This window comes from Amblyomma mixtum, chromosome 7 (genome assembly GCF_055824585.1).
Source record: "Amblyomma mixtum isolate Tamu chromosome 7, ASM5582458v1, whole genome shotgun sequence".
Taxonomy (NCBI): Eukaryota; Metazoa; Arthropoda; class Arachnida; order Ixodida; family Ixodidae; genus Amblyomma; species Amblyomma mixtum.
Window position 1 is genome coordinate 112,926,180 of NC_143018.1, and position 8,091 is coordinate 112,934,270.

The 8,091-nt window shown below is 49.7% G+C and overlaps 1 pseudogene; it reads left to right on the forward strand.

Moving 5' to 3' along the window:
- Positions 1 to 2,875: 2,875 nt before the first annotated feature.
- Positions 2,876 to 5,578, forward strand: LOC149337240 (methionine aminopeptidase 2-like; annotated as a pseudogene).
- Positions 5,579 to 8,091: the final 2,513 nt, after the last annotated feature.

The window sequence follows — 8,091 nt, forward strand, 5'->3', positions numbered from 1 at the left end:
CCACAGTCTCAAAGGGTGTGTCCCAAAGGTTCCAGGGAATACAGCGCAGACGAGGCTGAGAAACCGAAGCGTCCAGGCCCCCATCCACACTTCTAAGAAATTATTGCTGCGGAGACGAGTAGAATTTACCATAAGTGGCTCCGAGGTCCGTTAAGGAAAAAAAAACGCAAAACCAGGCGTAATAATGACGAGCCACACTGCGGAAGAAGTCTGCAAACTTCGTGCGCAAACGCAACGTTTTCGCAGTGCTCCCGACCCTGTCACATCGCATCGACACGAACTCCTCGGAATGACATGGTTTACAAAAAAAAGCGTACTGGCGCTAAAAGTCGGAGGCAACACACAAGACAGGACTGCCGCCAAGACTGGACTGGCGTCTTGTGTGCGGCGTCTGGTGTGTGTTCTCGTGTGTGCGTTGTCTTCGTCACTTAGCGCCAGTACGTTTTTTGCGTAAACCGTCATGCTACAATCAGCACGCTAAAATCAAAGTTTTACTCCTTGGACTAGCGTCGTTTTCGCCCAGGAAGACGGATCGCAAACTTCTGCGCCGACAGACTGGTTAGACAGGCCTTGTAACACCAAAAAAAAATTCTACAGTGCTCCTCTGCCGCCTCTCTGCCGTTAACGCTAACGTTTAATCTCCCGTGCGTTATTACAGCGTGTGAACTGCCGAGGGAAAAGGAGACACCTTGCGCTCCCGAGATGCTTGCGCTTCAATTGACTGTAAAGACTTGGGAGGAATAACCGTTGTGTGCGGCTGCTTCAGCGGTAGTAATGCTGTCTCTTTACAAACGCCGTCGGTTGGAGCTCGGACAACGCATACACATGATTGAAAACTCGCCTACAATTTACGCTATCTGACGTCCGAAACGAGTGCGGTAGAAATTGAAATGACTACGCGAAACGTGCTCACGAAAGCATTTCAAAGAAAGACCGCCACACTACTCCTTTGTTAACCTCACTTTTCAAGACACCTGGACAAGTAACTCTTGCTCACCCGTGAAATCCGATCCAAGCTTTGTAGCCAGCTCTTCAGATGATCTACCCTTGAGATCGCGCCGATGACACGTCCTCCACTACGTCCTACAAGAAATGCCTCTCGGCCGCATTAGCGGTACCTCACTTTCTTCGCTGAAAACGACTGCAACATGTTGGGACGAGCGCATCGCAGGCTGGTCTGCCGGCATCCGCGTAGAATCGTTGCTGGCTGTCCCGGTCAGCCCCGCGAGGTGCGCGTCTGGCGCCGTCTGGAGCCCAGTGCTCCTAATGATCAAGAAAACACTGTTAGGTCGGAACGGCGCCCTCCAATGTCATTGCAGGAACTAAACTAGCAGTGAGCGCGCAAATGTCCAGCTGAAGGCGCCCGGGAAAGCGCAGAAAAGACAAACCTCGCCCTTGGCTCGCACGGCGTCCCAGACAACACAAATAAATATGAGAAGAATGAAACCGAATACAAGAAATCACACATGATGACCTTGTAAGGGGCGTAACATGATTTTTTTAGCATACAGCTCTGCAGCTGGAGCCTTACAGGTGCGATGCGCTGGCACGTGTAGTCTGCAAACTTCGTGCGCAAACACAACGTTTTTGCAGTGCTCCCGACCCTGTCACATCGCATCGACACGAACTCCTCGGAATGATATGGTTTACAAAAAAAAAAAAGCGTACTGGCGCTAATAGCCAGAGGCAACACACACAAGACAAGACGGCCGCCAAGACTGGACGGGCGTCTCGTGTATGGCGTCTTGTGTGCGGCGTCTGGTGAGTGTTATCTTGTGTGCGTTGTCTTCGTCAGTCAGCGCCAGTACGCTTTTTGAGTAAACCATGTCATGCTTCAATCAACTCGCTCAAATCAAAGTTTTACTCCTTTGACTAACGTTGTTTTCGCCCAGAAAGACGGATCGCAAACTTCGGCGCCAACAGACTGGTTGGACGCGCCTTGTAACACCAAAAAAAAAAGTTTCTACAGCACTCCTTTGCCGCCTCTCTATCGTTAACGCTAACGTGTAATCTCCCGTGCGTTATTACAGTGTGTGAACTGGCGCGGAAAAAGGAGACACCTTGCGCTCCCGATATGCTTGGGCTTCAATTGACTGTAAAGACTTGTGAGGAATAACCGTTGTGTGCGGCTGCTTCAGCGGTTGTTATGCTGTCGCTTTATAAACGCCGTCGGTTGGAGTCACTGCCCCGTTTTTGGCTCCTGTAGACTAAGGTTACGTACGAAATACATCGCAAACATCGCATTGGCCATTGGAAGCAATGACCCTCTCTGTGCTCATGCTTTTGGATGAATAGATCTTATGGCTGGCACTGCCGCCGCGGTGGCTCAGTGGTTATGGTGCTCGGCTGCTGACCCGAAAGACGCGGGTTCGATCCCGGCTGCGGCGGCCGAAATTTCGATGGAGGCGAAATTCTAAAGGCCCGTGTGCTGTGCGATGGCAGTGCACGTTAATGAACCCTGGGTGGTCGAAATTACCGGAGCCCTTAACTATGGCGTCTCTCATAGCCTGAGTTGCTTCGGGACGTTAAACCCCAATAAACCAAACCAAACCAAGTATAATTATTGCGTGTCTAAGAGCGGCAAAAGTGCGTAAATGCTCAGGGGCGTAAAATAAATCAATACAGCAGTCCAAGACTGCTCAATCACCTGCCAGTGCAGCAGTGCGATCATGACAGTTTAGACTGATCCTGTATCTGCTAACTGTTGTGCTTATGATTGGTAAGTGAACAGCATTCGTTGTGGTTCTTGCGGTATATGGGCTAGTGGCACTTAAGCTTCAAATCGGTACTGAACGAATTATCGCGGTGTTAGATGACGAGTTGCCTTTGCGGTAATGCTATAATTTCGTAATAATCCGTAATTCCGCAATCAAGAATGGCGGCTATGGTACAAGATCATGGAAGCAAACATGTGGACGAAAAAGAGGAGATTGCAGGGGATGGTGACGAGGGCGACGACGCCGAAGGCGACGTCGGACCACAGGACGCCGCCAAAAAGAAAAAGAAAAAGAAAGCTCCTCAAGAGGCCGATGGAGAAGAGCTCGGTTCAGCTCAAGTGTCAGCTGTGACAAACGCCCTTGAGAACCAGCACATTGATGGCACAGGCGACAAGAGTGACGAGAAAGTTGATGGCGAACAACCAAAGAAGAAAAAGAAGAAACCTAAAGGTCCAAAGTTAACCCTATATTTACAACGAACCCAACTCTCTTCTTTGGTACTTCCTGGCCTCGGTATAAGCTCCCTCAGGTGGTGTTCTCTAACTCCCTGCTGTCAAATATTTCTGTATCAATGAGATCTTTGGTACTAGTCAACCACAGGCGGGCTGGCACGGCCGTCTTCTTTGACAACACCCTCCCAAGGAATGCTAAGAACCTGCCCGCCAATATGTTAAATGGGCTCATAGAGGAGTACCTAGACAATTTTCCTAACCATATTGCCGTCTATACAGATGCCTCCCAGCAAAATGAAAAGGCCGCTATTGGTATTTACTCAAGGGCTCTTGATTGGAGCTACTCATTTCGGGCCCCTGACTATACCCCTATTTTTGTAGCTGAGTTTCTGGCCATTGAGTTGGCCTTAATAAGGATTCCCTGCAGTATCACTCGGGTTATTATACTCTCAGACAACCTTTCTGTTTTGGCAGCGCTCGAAACCTCGAGTGATACTCCTATGAGCCGTTCCCTTCAATTTTTTATTCCTCCACATGTTTCAGAAGTTCGCTTTCACTGGGTCCCTGGGCACTGTGGCATTGTTTCTAATGAGAGGGCTGATTTTTTAGCAAAGTCTGCCCTTGATGGTCCTATTGTTCCTTTCGTCCCAAATACTGTTTACTTGACTCTAGCACGCTTTCAGCGATTCCAGCGTTTCCACACCTTGAGCCATGAGCCTCTCCTCGCTGCAGCGGATTTTCAACACCTGGCATTTCCTTGGAGTGTGCGGATGTGTAGTTCGAAGCAATGTGAGGTGTCCATGACCCTTTTGCGCTGCAGGATACCGCGGCTAAATCTTTATTTATGCCGATCGGGGCTTTCGATATCCAACCTTTGTGAGTCTTGTGGTGAAATTGAGTCTATAGAACATTTTTTTCCTCTCCTGCCGGCGGCTCGCTGCTCTCCGTAGAATTTGCTTGGAGATCCCTCTCGCTCGGCTTGGGCTTCCTCTATCTATACCGATTCTCTTATCCTTCGGGGCAAGCGCCAAGGGATATGCCCTGAAACCAGTGTTCGATTCTATTCACGATTATATAATTTCATCTGGTAGATTCCTCTGCTAGAATGTGAACTCACAACTTTTCTTTCTCCGTATTTTTTGTATTGTACAAATTCTAGCTCTGCGTTCCAAATTTTTAGATTTAATTCTACTCCATTCCCTGTACATGAGTGCGTTTGTATCCGCTATGCACCCTGGCCAATCCCCCGCCGTGGGTATGTGCCATTCAGCCCGAGGACATCATCATCATCATCATCAGCAGCAGACAGACCCACCATCAATTCCCACCTGTGATCTGTTTCCTGATGGTAACTTTCCGGTGGGTGAGCAAGTGGAACATCCCATTCCTAACGATAGCCGTACCGGAGGGAATCGTTTCACTGACCCAGAGAAAAAGGCCTTGGAAGGCATGTCACTGGAGCAGTACAGAGAGATTAGGCAAGCAGCTGAGGCACACCGTCAAACAAGACAGTACGTACATGCAAAAAATTACCAAGCCTGGGATGTTTATTGATTGAAATCTGAGTTGCTGGAGTCCACGGCTCGCAAGCTGATCAAGGAGAACGGACTGAGTGCGGGGTTGGCTTTCCCAACCGGCTGCTCCCTCAACCACTGTGCCGCGCACTATACGCCGAACGCGGCTGACCCAACGGTGCTTGGCTGCCACGATGTGTGCAAGATTGACTTTGGCACACACCTCAATGGCCAAATTATTGACTGTGCCTTCACGCTAACCTTCAACAACAAGTACGACAAGCTGCTGGGAGCAGTTCGGTATGCCACCAACACGGGAGTAAAGACAGCTGGAATTGATGTCAGGCTATTTGACATGGGCGAGGCCATCCAAGAAGTCATGGAGTCCTATGAGGTAGAGCTTGATGACAAGACGTACCAAGTGAAGGCCATTCGTAACCTCAATGGCCACTCGATTGGACCATACCGTATCCACGCTGGCAAGACGGTGCCTATTGTGAAGGGAGGGGAAGCTGTAAGAACGGAGGAAGGTGAGGTGTATGCCATTGAGACCTTTGGCAGCACAAGCAAGGGTTATGTCCATGATGACATGGAGGTGTCGCACTACATGAAGACTTTCGATGCTGGTCGTGTCCCTCTCAGGCTGCCGCGTTCCAAGGCGTTGCTGACTGTCATCAACCAGAACTTTGGCACCCTGGCCTTCTGCCGCCGCTGGTTCAATAGGCTTGGCCAGTCCAAGTACCTCATGGCGCTCAAGGATCTCTGCGACACGAGCATTGCGGATCCGTACCCACCCCCGTGCGACACCAAGGGCTGCAACACGGCCCCGTTCGAGCATACCATACTGCTACGTGCAACCTGCAAGGAGATCATCAACCGCGGGACGGACTACTGAGTGGTGCCAGAGTTATTTCACTGGCAACCCCCACCTCTGCGCAGTGGTCTAGAATGGAAGCTAGTGAGTTAACTTCGAGGGCGCATTTACTCATGGATTTGTGTCAGCTGTTTGCTTTTTTGTCTGTACCATATTTTCATGGGCGTCACAATATATAGCTTTTGGAGAAATACTTCTATGGAATAATCTCAAACTCTCCGATCTGAGATTTTATCCAGCAACGAATTTCGTGTCTTCAGTTTTTTTTTTTTTCAGTGTGACTTTTGTGGGAACAGAAATCTCGCACCGTATGTGCTAGTACATGCTAAGCTTCCGATTATGACTGTATTTTTTCGAATGCTTCCATTTCGATTGCCGAAACTAGGTGCGTGTAATGTCATTTATAAGTCTGATGCAGCAATGGTTTGCAACAATTCCTGCAGTGATAGTGGGCAGCTATATCGTCTGTTAACCCTGCACAGGTGACCGTAACGAAATAATTTCTGAGCGCACTAAATTAGGGCCAGCATTTATTGCGTCACAGTCTCACTTCCTGGCGGGTCCGCCATCTTCGTCTGCTTCTGTTTCACATACTTTCAGCTGTTTCGTGTTACAGTGTACCTGGTAGAAGCCAGGCTTGCAGTTGCGCAGGTTAAATGCTCCTGCACCTGCGTACACTTAATATAAATTTCCTCTCTCTCAAATTGTGAAGGAAGCACCGTTTACGCAGATAGACAAAGGTGCAGGAGATGCTGCCATCGCTTCGTAACTCGTTCAGCACCATGCCTGCCACTTATAAGCTTCGGGAAATTAGGCGCTGACAAAGAGAGATCTCATCGCAGTTGATTGAACTGTGGCTCTTAACCGTTGGATAATTTTTCGTCACGAATATTCGACCTTTTTTTATTTATTTATGCTGAAAACTTCAGTAGAACTATAGGTTGAATTAAGATGCGCTTTTTTTTCGTTTTTAGGGACGGCAAGGACATGGATCAACCTTCCTGCAAAGGCGAGGCGGAATTCGACGCTTTTCTCCGAAGTTTTCCCTGCGTCTGCCTCTCTGACCTGCAGGGTCTCATCGGGCGGTTCAGGGCACAATGGAAAGAAATTGTCGGCTTGGATATCTCCCATCCCTGCTCCCACTCGAGCGACAGACTGAACTGCTGGATTATTCACTACCTTTCACAGCTGAATAAGTACCTCCGGCAAGCAAATGTTGGTGTTGTAGAATATACACCGGGGTACTTAAAACTCAGCAACATCGAGGCGGCCCCAATGTTCGAACCTCTCGAACTGAATTACCTAGTTGGCTCCTTCTTGGCACTTTTCCTGGTGAAGATGCATCGATGCGTGCAGCGTCTCGAGTTTCACACCACCGCACTTGTCTTCCACTATCCGGATGTTCTCGCCTCGTCTGTTGCCGCAGCGCCTGGTCTGAGATCCATTAGTTTGAACCCAGATCGAGATTTGGAGGATTTCAACTTTTTATCTCTCATAGCTTCGCTGACGCAAAGCAGTAAGTTAGAATTTCTTAACCTCTCTGGGTTTGTGCTTGACAGTCTCACCTCCAACGCATTGGCGCAAGTACTGCCGAAAAGCAGCATTAGCACAATAATATTACCGGACATGTCTTCGAGGGCGGCTAAGAAGGTCCTAAATGCAATCAACTGTTGTGCTTCTTTAAAGACGCTCTCTCTACACGGCCTCCTGTGCCCATCGGACAAAGTGTCAAATATTCTAGGGAGAGCCTTAGCGAAGAACAAGACACTGACAAGTCTGTCGGTGACAGGCGTCACAGTCAAGGCAGCGCACAGGATCCTACAGGCGTTGAAAACTTGCGCCCTTCAAAACTTAGTATTGCTAGGTGAGACCGCAATGATGGAGACCTTCCCAACGGGCGAGCTCCGGCAGACCGCCGCGCGACTGAAGTCTCTGCAGATGTCACTCGAAGATTTTGGTAGCCCGTGTGCTGCTATCCTTGCCGAAGCACTCCGAGCGAGCTTCTGTGTGCTTGAGAGGCTGGATCTTTCTTTCAGTAGTATTGGCGACTTGGGAGCCGTACGCCTGGCTGAAGCACTACTCGTAAACAGCACGCTCAAGCAACTGAACCTTGAGAGGTGTCAACTGACAGCGCTAGCTGTAGAACCATTTGTGGCATCCCTGGCACAGAACTCCACTATAGAGTGCGTCCGGCTTGGTGCTCTGCCCATGGACGAGAACCTGTCTTTCAGCCCCGTGGAGAGGACGGTCGGGCGACTGGTCACCTCGTGGAATACGTGCGGCACTCAAGAACTCGCCCGTGTGCTGCGCAGCGAGGATTGCACCGTCACCTCGCTTGAATTGGCTTGGACAACAGGTGTGGCGAGCAGCTGTGTCTCGGACGTTTTTCAAGCCTTGTCCGGGAACAGGCACATCAATGAATTGCGCGTTCTTCAGTGGCCAGCACAGGATTTCGCCTCGGACCTTATCTCTTTTCTGCACAGCACTCGGTCCCTGAGGCGGCTGACAGTCTTGAGCGTATTCGCAGGCCCTGA